The sequence below is a fragment of the Meleagris gallopavo genome, chromosome 14 (assembly GCF_905368555.1).
Source record: "Meleagris gallopavo chromosome 14, MGAL_WU_HG_1.1, whole genome shotgun sequence".
Classification (NCBI taxonomy): Eukaryota; Metazoa; Chordata; class Aves; order Galliformes; family Phasianidae; genus Meleagris; species Meleagris gallopavo.
In genome coordinates, this window is record NC_139417.1 from 18,263,432 (window position 1) to 18,277,354 (window position 13,923).

A 13,923-nucleotide genomic window follows, 5' to 3' on the forward strand; every position below is an offset into this window, starting at 1 on the left:
CAGCAATTCCCACTCACTGTCCCTCTGTTAAGGAGCTGGGGGAGCAGCAGGTGCACACAGTTGCCTTCCTGTGTGCCATAAATCCACAGTCCTGCTTTGGTATCCCCGTGTATGCACTGCTCAGGGAAGGCATGGAGCCTGAGGCAGATCCTGCACCAGTCGGATGGAGATGGACCTGTCTCACTTCTGAACCTTCTGCACCTTTTGCATGAGAGAACAGCAACTTGTTTTCTTTAGTTTTTCCTGTAGATCAATGCAGCTCTTGAAGACTTTGGTGCTCCAATGTGAAAATCTTTACTTTGTGTGGAAATTTCTGTTCAGGACCGTCAGCAGAATGTATCCACTGGGTCCTCTGCAATGCTGAGGGAAATCTTTACTCATTATGTGGGATGTTAATTGCATATATTTAATATCATTTTCCCCATACAAGTGGGGACCATGCAGCAAAAAGCATGGCTAGATAGAAGGTTTTTAGTTTGTTTTCTTTTGTATTTGTACAAAGGAGCACTACTTAGCTCTATCGGCTCTATGAAATTTTATTGTGTGCTAAAATGACAGTGCTGGGAGTCTTCACAGACATGCATTCCAATTATCTATCATTAGTCCCTTTTGCCCTGTGACGTACTTAGAAAATCAGCAGAGTGCAGGAAAATAAAAGCGTACAAATTTAATTATAAAATCAAGTCACCCTTGCTGCTTCAGGGTCAGAAACCATAAACATTCCTTTTATGCAGAAGCAGTGATCCTAGCTGCACGCAGTAACAGATCTATGAAAGTGCAAAGTAATTATAACTTATTTTCTCCTTTCAAATTTCCAAAGCAATTTACTGAAATGGCAGCAAAATCTAGGTATCCAAATTCTACTGTCTTCTGGAACTCAAAGCAGTCTGCTAAGATAACTTGCCCTTATTAAAGCCGTGGGATTCTGGCTGTGTCAAAACCAGCTCAATTCCATCAGCTAGGGCAGTTTTCTGATGTATCATGCCTACTTGTTCTCATCGCCTGCTTTCCTAGAATTCTTTTCTGCCTTGTTTCTGTACACCCATCAGCAAGATTTATATTCTTGTGTTCTCTCAGGAGACTAAACGAAGCAATGGCAATGACAGTTTGATTCTGAACAGCATCCAACTTCCAGCTTTTAATCCGGAGGACTTCTGAGAACTTTTATTGGTGTCATTTACCCATCATCTTTATGCTCCGAAGTCATTACTTCACAGGCAGCTAATCTCTTCTGCACAGGGTTTAATTATTCTCTCTGCTCTCACTGATTACACTGTGCTCCAGAATTAAGACACTGGTTTCACTGTTATTTAAAATATTACAGAAATAGGACTTTTCAGCACTTAGCTGAAAAGCTGAGGTGTTGCCTAGCATTCCTCTGTGTTGCTAATGTTTTTCATCTCCTACTGCTGCAGTGCTAGCATAGACAACTCTTACTGGAAGCTTTTGTGATCATCTATCTCATCATGGAGACAGGTCACGTGCAAATTAGCCTGTTTGATCCCCGCAGTCCTGGTGGCTGCCTGAAATATCTTCTGTTCCTCTTCTTCTTCCCTGGCTGCTGCTTGTGCAGCTGAAACAACAGCAGAGGAAGAAGTACGCAAACCAACTCAGAGCTTGGAGTGCTTTCTGACTGAAATAGTCCAAGCAAGCCAAAAATTAATTGTAAAGCATTAAAAGAAAAAAATTAAAAATCACACACACAAATAACAAAACACTTCTTGCAAGGGTTTTCTTGTGACAGAAATCACACAGATGGTTGCGCCGACCATCTGTATTACGGCACTCTTAAAATTAAGGTGATATCTACTACTTAGTCTTTTTTTGTATTTCCTCCCTGAATTCTTGAACAGTTTTGGCTCCTTGGACTCTTTTTTGTATTTACACACAACCTAAGCCCAGCTTCTTGTTTGCTGGTGATCTGATAGGACCCCATTCCTCATCTCTCCATACTCCACAGTACTTTTGAGTATGAATTCTGTCATTTCCAGGCTGCCCTACCATTTAATCTGTTCTTAAAGCAATAAGATTACAGGACTCTTATAAACTCACTGTGCTTGCAACAGCATCCCAAAGAGAAATGGAAACTTTTCTTGTGTTGGAAATGTCTGTGATTATCATCCCAATACCCCTTCAAATCTAGCAGGATCTTTGCATGAGATACTTGGTAGTATTTGTGGCTGAAGGCCTTAACTGGCACATTCTCCACAGTGACTGAAGAACTGACCCAGCAAAGGTGTTCTGTGAGAGAAAACGTAGCCTCTGATATTCCAGAGAGGCTGCAGAAGGAGCAAGAGATTGACAGCATGACTGCTGCAGGAGAAGCAGAGGTGTGCCTGCAACACTTTAGACACTAAACTGGTGATTTGCAGACTGGGATGGAGCAGAACATCCCCAGGTCACCCCTGCTGTCTCCTGTGCACCTCAGCTTCACACTGGCAGGCTCTGTGGGAATCCCCCAGACACAGCTTATTTTATGTGCAACTCCTCACATACTGCTGCTGCTCTTCTGTGCACCAAGAACAGAGTTCTGCACACTGATAGCAACAGGCACAGCTCTTCATATTGACTGCAACGACTGTCCTTCCACTGCTGCCCAAAGCACTGTGTCTACACGCACCCGGCGTTCCAGCCCTTGCCTGCCTTGGCTGCTGAGCTCTGCCAGAGATTAGATTTGATTACATGGGAATTCATTAGGATTACCTAACGATATTAGGCACCATTACTCTGCCAAATTTCTGATGAGTAACGGCTTTGTAGTACCGCAGTCAGGGATGGGAACAGCACAGCTCCACCACCGACCTCCACTTCAGTTTCTAAGCGGCGGACCTCAGCCTTGCACATCCGTGCTTAGCAGCACCGTTACGACTTCACAGTATTTCGGTGCAGGAGCAGCACGGTGGGCAGTGTGTTGGCAGCCCTGAGCCAGGCCTGCTCCTGCAGCTCCACGGCAGCAGGCCTGGCAGCGGGCATCACACTGCCCAAGGTGATTGAGGCCGGGCGCCACGCACCGCCTGAGGTGAGCCAAGGCCGCAGGTGGGTGCGGGGACATTTCCCACCCCGTACACCAAAGCTGAGCTCTGGTCGTGCCCGCCTGTACCCCACGGCAGGCAGAAAACTGCGGTGCGACCACGAACCGCATCTCCAGGGGAATATTTTAAGGACAAATAGTTGTATTTACAATAAACAAAAGCGAGCATCGTTTATTCCGCACTGCTGCTCGCTGCTCTCAGTAGCGGCGTCGGCCCGTGGCGCCGACACGGACCCCAGCCTGGCAGAGCGCTCCCTGAGGGAACTCCGCGGCGGGCCCGCGCTCCCGGCCCGGCTGTGGGCGCGGCGCGGTGCACGCTGGGAGCCGTAGTCCCGTCAGGGCGCTGCCCGCCTCCAGCGCGCGGCGCGCGGAGCGGCCGGGACTCCGCTACCCAGAAGGCCCCGCGCGGCTATATAAGGCGCGGCGGCGCGCTCGGGGCGCAGTAACCATGTGGATGCGTGGCTGAGGCGGTGGCAGCTCGGCGCAGCCTTCATCCTAACGGAGCGGGCAGCGCCACCGGCCAGCATGGGGCTGCACCGCTAGCCCGCCCCGCGCACCGCAGCCAGGTAGGGATGGGGGGAGGCTGCGGGCGGTGGAGGGCGGCGGGTCGGGCGCTAGCCCGCTCGGTGCGGCGATAGCGCTGCGGGTGGGAGAACGCGGCGGTGTGGGCAGCGCGCGGGGCAGCGTGCGTGGCCGCCGTGCGCTTCGGCTGTTAACAGCGCCGTGCCCGGGCGGGCGCTTGGGCTCCTCGGGGTGCTGTTCGGGCTTCTCGCTCTGCCGCTGCCCCGGGGCGCCCGGCCCCGCGGCGCCGTCCCGGCCCGAAGGCCCCGAGCCGCGCTGCCCGGCCGTGTGCAGGCTGTGAGCTGCTGAGCCCGCTCCTTCCCGGCCGAAGTTCCTCGGTGCTCGGGCACCGCGCTGCTCCCCGTGCTGCGATGTGAGCCCGTTTCCTCGCACGGCGCTGCGGGCCCTCGATGCCCCGCGGTTCTGACTGGTAATGGGTCGCCGGCTGACTGCTGCGGGAAGTAGCGGCTGTAACGGGGTGCTTTGGAGCGTGCCGGGACTCCGGATCCAGGGGGACGTGGGGCGGGTGGAGCGGGGCCGGAGGAGACCGTGGTGATGGAGGAGAACCTCCGCTGAGAGGGAAGCTGAGAGCTGGGGAGGGCAGCCTGGGGAACAGAAGGCTCCGGGAGCCCTCGCTGCGGCCTTCTGCTGCCTGAAGGGAGCCGATAAACAGGAGAGCGACTTTGTGCGTGGTCTGTTAGCGATAGGACACGGGGAGAGATTTTAAACTGTGACGGGGAGATTTACATTGGTTATACGGGGACAATTCTTGCAGTGAGGTCCCAGCGGTGCTGCACCATCCCTGGAGGGGCCCTGGGCAGCCAGAACGCAGCGGGGATTGGGGCTGCGGGGGCTTTGAGAGCCCTTCCAACCCAACCCTTCTGTGCTTCTTTGATAACCAGATGTCAAACCCAGCAACTTGTAACGGTGTGAATGGGCGGTGATTGGTGTGCGTCAACAAAAAGGAGTCATTGTGAGTATAAACAACACAAACAATTCCGTTGTTTTTCCAAACAAGTTGTTACAGGAGTGCTGTGGGGTAGAACTGTTTATCTAGCTAATTACTTTCAATGTTTCTTAGCCTTTTTTTTTTTTTGTCAATAATATTTTTTTCTTGTTAAAACACCTTGTTCTGCCCTGAGACTGAAGACTTTGCCCAGCTGTGTTTCCCCTGCTCCCACCTGCTTGTTTTGCAATGTTCATTAAGCCTTGAAATAGGGAACTGAGTTTTCTCTTAGAGAGGTTCATAAATTAGGAACTAAACCAGCAGAGTAACCCTCGTTTGCCTTTGCAGTTGTGGGGTGGAGCTTAACTGTGGGAAATCGTCTTCTAAGATTTGCTGGCCATGAGCAGCAGCACTGGAGCGTGGAGAGCATGAGGGTGCACAAGTGGCTGGAGCCTTTGGTAGTGGCTGTTGGAGCTACAGGTGTGAGGAAGGGCACCCAGCATGAGTCCCTGATTGTAAATGGAGGAGAGGAAGTCAGTGAGGTCTTATGGCACTGCACTGTGGAGAGGGATGCTGTTGAAGCCAAATTTGCGTTTCAGTGCTGTGTAAAATGGGACCCAGACATGCAGAGCCCTGTCTTGTCATCTTGTTCTGCCCTTTGGATGGAGCAGTCAGTGAGCTGACCGTGCTGCTCCCCAGTGATGCTGTGCAAGGTCCTCAGTGCATGGTGTGCAGTGCAACAAGTGGCAGAGCCACTTGTAAGGGGAACTGCAGTACTGTTAGGCTGTAGCTGTGAAGGCAGCTGTGGTTGTAGGGCTGTGCCTTGGGGCAGGAGGGATGCAGGACCCTATGGAGGGTGGAAGGGAAGCAGCTCACAAAGCAGCTTAGGGAGATCGAAGGGGCTTAGAGCTGGGAAGTGGTGTGCTGGGAGAAAGTTATGTAAATGCAGCAGTTCCGTCATAGTGTGGCTGTGATATTAATCTGGGTACATAAATATCTTCCTTATGGAATGTTCCAAATGAGTTTCTGCTTCTTGACGTAATACTTTCACTTATTCCTATTGCTTCAGTAGCTTTTTATTGTGTAATAGTGCAGAAGATGAGTGGAAAGAACTCTGAGCAGTTCTGTACGGCCCCTGTATTGAGCCTGAGTGCACACAGGTGCTGATTTACAGGTGATGTAAGGCAGAGAACTCCAAAGCTCACTGGCAGATCCTATCCGTGTCTGTGGTGACTCAGAGTGGTTCCATCACGCATCTCCTGTTTGGGAAACTGTAGCTCCAACTGGAATGAAGCTGCAGAATTGAGCTGTGTGTTCTGAACCTAGCTGTGGTTTTGGTGAAGCCTATCAAAACTTGCATGAGAACCAACTTATTTTTCCTTCCTAACAGTGCTGTATAGTGAGGAAAAAAAAGTCACTGTAGACCTGGGCAAGTTAACCCTGTAAGGAGAAAAATGTGTGAGAAGTGTGTGGAAGCAGGCGTTCCTTTGCTGGCACACAGCTTGCAGCAGTGTAACTCCGTCCCCGTGTGCCAGAACGCTCCCTGCAGGGGTGGAGCAGAGAGCTCAGAGTTTCTGCTTCTCCCATCACTGCTGAACTGATCTACAAAGGCTGGTAAAAGGCTCTGAGAAGCCAATTTTTGGATTAGGATGTTACAGTGTTTCTGCTGTTGGAGTAACCTGATACTGAGTTACAGGGAAAAAGGCCTGGATGCTGAATCCCAATACAATGATGCGTACTTAAAGGATTCATTGCTCTCCTCATTCCTGCCCTGTGCAGGGTGCGTGAAGGCAGAAGGCAGTGATCTCTGTCCATGTACATGCAAGAAATTTGATCACAGTAGGCCAAAAACATATGCTGCCAGAGGGCTGTGGCTTTTTTTTTTTTTAATAATTTCTGGGAAATGCTTAGCAGCAGTTTAGTATGAAAGTTCAACAAATATTTGGTTTGCATCTTGGCAAACTCTTTTCTCCTCTTGAAAAATTCAGGAAGTTCTGAAGAAAGAAATGTTAATTGTAGAATTGTGGTCTGTGCCCTGTTTGCAGCCCAGGCAGACATAGGGGCAGATGCTGCTTGCTGATGGTGCTTGATCTAAAGGGTTAAATGAAAACTGATGTATCTTCTGATGGGAATAATCAGCGTTGGCCACTCCTCCATCTGCAAGGGTTAAGCAGATTCAGTTGCTGATGCTCTTTATGAGATAAGTTGGTACAGTATTTCAGAACTTTGCTTCGGAAGAATGACTCGTGCTTGAGTTCTAGATGATTGCTGGGAGGCCAATGTGTTCACCCAGCCCGAGAGCTTGAGCCTCCCCTGCACTGCAGCCACAGTGGCTGGGTTTTTTGGGTCAGGAGGGTGCAAAGTAGGTCCCCTGGCCACCAGTGGTTGCCCACGTGCTGGTCATGTGCTGGCAGGGGCTCCTCCTCCCCGGCGCCTTGTCCCAGGCACTTGGGCTCTCTCTGCAGACCTGGCTGCCTGCTGAGGTGTCCAGGAGGGAAGGAGCCAGCTCACCCCATAGGGCTGCTGCAGCTGCGAGCCGGGCACGACTCAAGTCTTCAGCTGGAGAGCCCTGCTAGGGGAAGAGAAGCGTTGGCACTGCTGCCAGTGGGGACCTGAAGCTACCAGGAGCCATCCTGCAGAGCCCAATCCTGGAAGGAGACTCCAGCGATACCATGGAGGGCAGAGAACCTCCGCCAAGGTAAAGGAGGAGGTGGGAAATACAGCACTCAGGATAGGTGAAAGAGTTGTATGAGACAGTCTGGGGAGATGCACAGGCAGAAGAAAAATGCTCCCCTAGATGGAGAGAGCACTGTATTTGCCAGAAGCTTGCATCTCTTGAAGAAAGAAGTGTGGGCTGTAGGAAGCAGCCCATTGAGAGTGAGGTCTGGTAGGTGTATGGCTATGCAGAGTGCAATATTCTGTGTGTTTTCCTGGCCAGGCTTCAGTGGATGCTGTAAACCATGCTCGCTCTCCTTATCCCTGACATTGGTTGCTCTATTTCTTTTGGCATGTTCCAAGTCTCTCCTAATAAAATATTCTGGAAAACACTGTGTGCTCGTAGGGCTTCACCAGGAAGCTGGCATCTAGGCTGCTTTCTCCCACCAAGTCTAGAGCCAGTAAATATGGGCTTCAGTAAACGTCAAATTCAGCAAATGCTGCCCACTTCTAATGGAATTAAAAAGTTGCTGTCAGGTCACATTTGATTTGAAACTTTAGAAATGATTTGTTCCCTGACAGCGCATCTCTGATAGGTGCTCTTTTTTGGCTCCTGCCTGTCAGTGGGATCTGTCAGCTGCGTTTCTGACATCAGCCTGATGGCCGTGGTGGGAGATGCCTGTCACAGCGTTCTGCTGCCCGCTGCCTTGTTAGGGGTGTTCGGGTGGGTTTTCTGTCATGGCCAGGTGGCTGTTTGCCCACCTGGCTGCTCTGGACGAGTAAAAATAATCAGTGTCATGCATATTTGTTGTGTGGAGGATGTTCTTGAGGCTAAGGTTGACAAAATGTGTTCCTTTATGTTTCTTCCTTTTCATTAAATCATGCTTCATTGCATCTGTTAAGTATTACCTTCTGAGTAACTTTCTAATTGTAATGGCAACTGTAAATAAATTGATTTATCTGCTCAGCAGTGAAAAGTATGGCTAGAACGCAATTAACTTGGCCATTGTCATGCTGGATGAATTTAAGAGGTGTGCAGTGAGTGCAAGGAGCGCTTTATTGGCTCTGGGCTCAGCCTGGTGTGTGCCCTGTGCTATAAGTCCTGTGTGCTGCTGCATCCTTCTCCTCATCCTCCTCCTGCAAGCTATAGAAAAATCTGCTGTGTTTTAAGCATTAAGACTAAAAAATACTTTCTCTGAGAAAGTGCATTTCTCCTTCTTAATCTAACAGTTCATCAAAAGAAAACTTGTCCGTGGACAGCAGGCTTCTGGACATGAGAGGCTGCAGTTAAATGGAAAACAAGATCGTGTGGTAGATAAACAGACCGTGCTGATATCTTTTAAAATGTGTAATCTGTAAAATGACAACACCTGTCCCTGCTGTTGGAGCCTGCAGCCTTTGCTCCGTGGCCCAGCCCTGCTGCTTTCCCTTCCCCACTGGGCTGTGTGTGCTATGGTCTGTTAAGCCAGGCTTTGAAAGTGGCAGTGCTGCATTTTGCAGCCCCAGAAGAGTGATTATTCACTGGGTGATCTTTAAAAAGGACGCTTCCTCCTTGCTTTAGCTGCTTTAATGGAATTCTTACGAGCCTTTCTCACAGCCCTCGGGGAGGAAACCTTCCTTCATTCTTTTTTCAATTGAAATAAAAATGGGGGACAGAAGCTTTTTTGTTTCAGTTTTTATGACAGGACTCGCACCTGTAAAAATAGATACCAAATGCTGGGAGGATCTCATCTCAAGCATGTGGAAGTCATTAGAAAAGTGTATGTTAGGAGCAACGTTGGATTGAGGCTATAGGTCCGACTTGTGGATCGGATCATCTTCTCGTGAAGCTTCAATTTGCAGAAGTGCTCCAGCACCCAACTTTCACTTAAACCCTGGGAGGCCAGGAGCGATTGGAAGTAATCTGCATGGCCTGACTCAGAAATATCAGGGGCACAGTTCTGCTTGATTCTATCCCTTAGGTGTGCGTGGTCTGCTGGGTTCCCATCTGACCAAGTCTTTGTGATGCTGGTGGTGCCCGTTAAGTGAGGGGAGTCCTCGTATGCATGGTGATGGCTTTTGCCATTAAGCAGTCCTTTGTTTGCTTCCTAGCTTTTGTTGTCTCTGCTCTTAAAAAAACGGATTTCTTTTCTGTTAAAAACCAAACCTGAACTTTGGCTGCGGAGCTTCCTGTCTGCAGCATTAACCTGAAGCAGTGCAGCACAGTTTGAGATCTGATTCTTACCTAAACAGTCTAAATAGGGAAGAAGACTTTGATAAAGTGCTGCCCCAGTTTCTGAAAAGTACGTATAAGATCACAAGTCTCTATTTAATTGAGCAATAAACCACAGTGAAAGTATGATAATAGAGAACTGAGCACATCATGGGACCACAAGGCACAGCGAGGAGCTTTCTTGTTCAAAATAAACATTATTAGAGCCATCTTCAAAAGATAAAGTCATTTGTGTCGCAGTTGCTGGAAATCTGCTGTCAGTGATGAGACTTATTGGGTCTTGTTTATTTTACAAATAGGATTTGCAGTCATGGGTTAGAGTATTAAAATCCCACACAAAGCAGATGCATGAGACGTGGTATCTGCAAAATAGCTTGAAATTCTTTGAGAAGCCTTTCAGTGCTCAGTTGCTGAAGGCAAGGAATAGCATCCTGCAGGAGTTTTGTTCCCATCCGTAAGGAGGAACTCCAAACAGGACCTCAACTCTTGCTCAAGGAAAACAAACCTCCAGCATTGCTCTGAAGCCTGCTTGCTTCTGAGTGTGGAGATTGGGATGAGTGATGGGAGAAATTAGTATGATATGTTTACAAAGCAGTTGCATTTCCTATTCCGAGATCTTCAAAAAGCAGATGTCTCATTAAGGTATTTGATATGTAACAGTCAGTTTGATTTCTAAGTGTTTTCACTGCTAATTCTACTTTAACTGCCATTATGAAGTGTGTTTGCATGGGAACACGAGTTGAAATCTCCCAGCTGAGATTCAGTGACAGTATCAAACTTGCTGTAGCTGAACCAAGGTCATTGGGCTGAGCACATGGCCTGCCTGTGCTGTTCCTACTTGTTGGCATTCACTGTGTGCAGTGCAGCCCATTTTAAGGGAGCGCAAGATGGAATCTGTATGGATGTGACCAGAAATGGGCCCTGTGTTTCCTACAGTTGCTGTCCCATCACAGACCAGGCATCAAAGCAGCACGGAGCAGCAGGGCAATGCTCATGCTAAAGCTCTGGAGGTGTTCCCTTTGCTTCCTGGATTTAGCTAATGCACTCTCATATCCGATCCTATGCATCAAAGCTATAGGAGGGCAGAATGACTTTGAGAGGTGCACCTTGCAGATTCTGTGGGGTTCTGTATTTGTTATTTGTGTTTATCTTCTTAAATAGGGACTTAGTTTTGTTTTCCTGTGCAGATAAATTGTGCATGAAGTGTATCTGAAGACACACTGGTTTTTACGTAGATGATAGGCGGGTTGAAGTCATTGCCTACATAATTGGACGAATTTTAGCTGTCAGGGCTTAAAAAGAGAAATAGTAGGAAGTGTTCATCTTTGAGGTGTTTTTCTGTGCTCATGGGTAAATACAGCCAACTTCCCAAGGCAATAGCCTACCTCTAGTTCATATTCCATTTCTCATCTTAAGCATTGCAAAGTTTGTCGATATTCCTCCTTTTCCCCCAAAGCAGAAGAGCCTTTGTCTTCTTTAACAACGCATGTTGCTGCTGCCCACCATGCAGCCATCTGCGTTACAGACCTCCAACACGTGTCTGCAGAACCCCAGCTCACCTTTTCCGTGCCCGTATGCCTGCATTGCTGCGCTGCTGTCATCTCCTGACCTCCCATTTGTTAAGGAGTTTTACTTCAGCGTTGATGACGACATGACAGAGCTGACAGGAATTGGTTCTACGCAGCACCGATAGTGCCCTTGGGGTCCTCCCCTCTAGTAATAATCAATGGCTTTTGGCACTGGCGTATCTAAAATAAACAAATTTCGGAGTGAGGCTTATGTTTATCTACAGAGCACAATTGCTTTTTGAGCAGTGATTTTACTTTGAACACCACCACAGGCTGTGCATGCGGGAATCCCCATCCCTTTTCCTCTGGGGTCACTGCTGCCAGCCTGTGCCCGGTGCTGCGGATCCCACGTGTGGGAAGGTCTGTGTGCCCCGGCCGTGCTGTGTGCATGGCTGTGTGCCCAGGCTAACAGCTTTTCCCTCGTTGCTCCCCGATGTAGGGAACCCACAGACCTCCATACAGGTGAGATTTCGGGGTCACGCTGACAACCAGTTGCTTTGACAGGGTTTTCAAGCTGGTCACCTGGGAACGTTGCTTTCAAAAAGCATAGAATGGTTTTTTTGGTCTCGGATATCCTAATTGTCCTAAGACTCAAAGGTGAGAAGTATCAATTTCTGTTAGTTTAACGCAAATAATTGATTAACCAGCGGACTAATTTTGTTAGGCGTCACTAGTCCTTGGGAGGAGGCTAGGAAAGCAGCTGACAACTAAACAGAGCTGCTTTGGAAATGATTCCCTTCATGTGTGACCACGATGTGGGTCACTCAGCCCCTCGCCCCACCTGCTGGAACCTGGGGGGAAATGCCGAGTGGGAAATAGTTACTGCGATGCCAAAATCTGACTGCACATCCTTAGGCCTGCCTCTGTTCAGTGAATAGGGATATCAGGGTTTGTTGGTTTGGGGGGTTTTTTTGTTTGTTTGTTTTTTCCCAGAGGAAAAATTGATTTCCACCAGAAAAGAATAATTGTGACCTGCATGTTTTCTTGGAAACTGCTTTGGTGAACATCTGCCTCTTCCAAAGGAAAATAATGCAGTCCTGGGAAGTAATTCCTGCTGAAAGGGATTCTTACCTGCCGTGGTAAAACGGAGGAGTTAAGAGCTAGAAATGCAGTGTGTGTAGTGATGCTGCAACACTCCACAGCCCCAAGGCTCCGAAGTATCAGAAATCAGTGCAAGTGTACGAGCAGAGCGGGCATTGTGCCCCCAGAATTACCACGCTTTCTCTATGCCTGGCTACTCCTCGCTTGGGGTCTGTTAGCTTAAGGCAGAGCTTTCATTCTGAGGATCTGAAAGCTTGTTTTGTAAGAAGTTCTTGTAGTTAACTTCCAAGTCAGGAAATTGGGAAAGCTGAGATTCTGGTGATGCTTATTCAGTCTCTCTGTTATTTCTGATGTTTTCTGGCATGTATTTTAAAATAGATAGTGATGGTTTCTGTCCACTTATGAAGAGGGAAGGGAAGTTGTTGTTTTTTTTTTTTTCCACGTAGAGGGTGGTGAGGCACTGGAACAGGTTGCCCAAGGAGGCTGTGGATGCCCCATCCCTGCAGGCATTCAAGGCCAGGCTGGATGTGGCTCTGGGCAGCCTGGGCTGCTGGTTGGTGACCTGCACACAGCGGGGGGTTGGAACTGGATGATCTCTGAGGTCCTTTTCAACCCAGGCCATTCTGTGATTCTGTGATCTGGGCTCTGTAGCATATGCAGTGGCTGAAGGACTTGGCACTAAGCAGGCAACCTGAAGCCAAACGCTGCTTCTGTGCATGCAGGTTTGATTTCAGAGGAGCTGAGATTTCTCACTCCGCAACTCTGCATGTGATCTTGGCCTGTTCTCGTTTGGGTTTTTCTTGGTTGTTTTTTATTTTTTTCGTTTTGGTTTCAACTGTACAAGAGGCACAATGACTTACAGCCATGAGAATGTCCAACACATGTTTTGGCTTAACAACTACGTTTATTTCCCCCCACCCCAACGCTTTGGGGCCAGGCAGTGAGGAGGGATGGCTGTTTGCAGCTTTGCAGAAGAGAAGTGCAGCCTTTGGTTTTTGCCAGCACTGTGGTATCTGCTGTGTATTATCAGCATTAACTTTTAAATCCCTCGAATCTGTCCTCGTTGATCTCCAGCCTTGCTTAATAAACTTGAGCCTTACACCTTTGGTAAACAAGTTAATACTCAATGAAAAAGGATATCTACCCCACACGCATGTCAGGGCTGAGCTCTGTATCAGCATAATTTCCTGCTGCGTATCTCCTGATGGTAGATCGCTTGGAGTTGATTTTGGTGTGTCGTGCTTGATGTGAGGGAGGGTGGACGTGTTTGCAGCTATTTTTCCTTGCAGTCCTGTCCTGGGCTTTGCCCTTTGGAGCATCACCGACCTGCGGGAGTGAGCAGCTCAGGGTGATTCAGTGCTGCCTGCTGGTAGGAGGCTCATGGGCAGAGAGCTTAACTCAGTGTTTTGAGGTTGGTGATCAAACGCCACAGCTTAGGAACGTCTCCAAGAAACCAGTAAATGGCTTTTGAAAGGACATCTTTGAAAACTCTCTGGTCGGGCTTCTTTTTATCAGGGCTCCTGTTGTTTGTCTCTCCCTGTTGCTGCGGCAGATGGAAATTTGCTGTTCTGTATTTGTTTAAATGGCAGGTAAGTCCTGCATTCAGCCCAGGATTTAGGGCTTTGAAGAAAATAATGGTGTTCTTAATGCTGCAGAAGCTGTCGAGGCTGAGTCGTGGCCCCTCTGCCTTATGTTTGTTTTTAAACAGGATTGAACGTTCTTCATTTCACGGGGATTTGGCTCCTTCATATGTCATTTAAAGTATTTGTCCCTGAAAAATCTGAAGCTTTACATTTTCAGATGTGAAATCCATTGTGGGGCATATTGAGTGGGTCTTGCTGTAATGCCCTATTTGCAGCAGCAGCTCTGGGTGCATGGCTCACCCCAGCATTCCTGTGGGTGACAGAAG

At 48.5% G+C, this 13,923-nt stretch overlaps 1 protein-coding gene across 1 annotated transcript in view; it reads left to right on the forward strand.

Annotated features, from left to right (window-relative positions):
- The first annotated feature begins 3,445 nt into the window (after window positions 1-3,445).
- The window catches only part of ITPR1 (inositol 1,4,5-trisphosphate receptor type 1), a 150,268-nt gene continuing 139,790 nt past the window's right edge, over window positions 3,446-13,923 (forward strand). The window contains exon 1 of the mRNA XM_085236225.1: window positions 3,446-3,597. The gene's annotated coding sequence lies outside the window, so the exon portion shown is untranslated. The remainder of the gene's footprint in view (window positions 3,598-13,923) is intronic.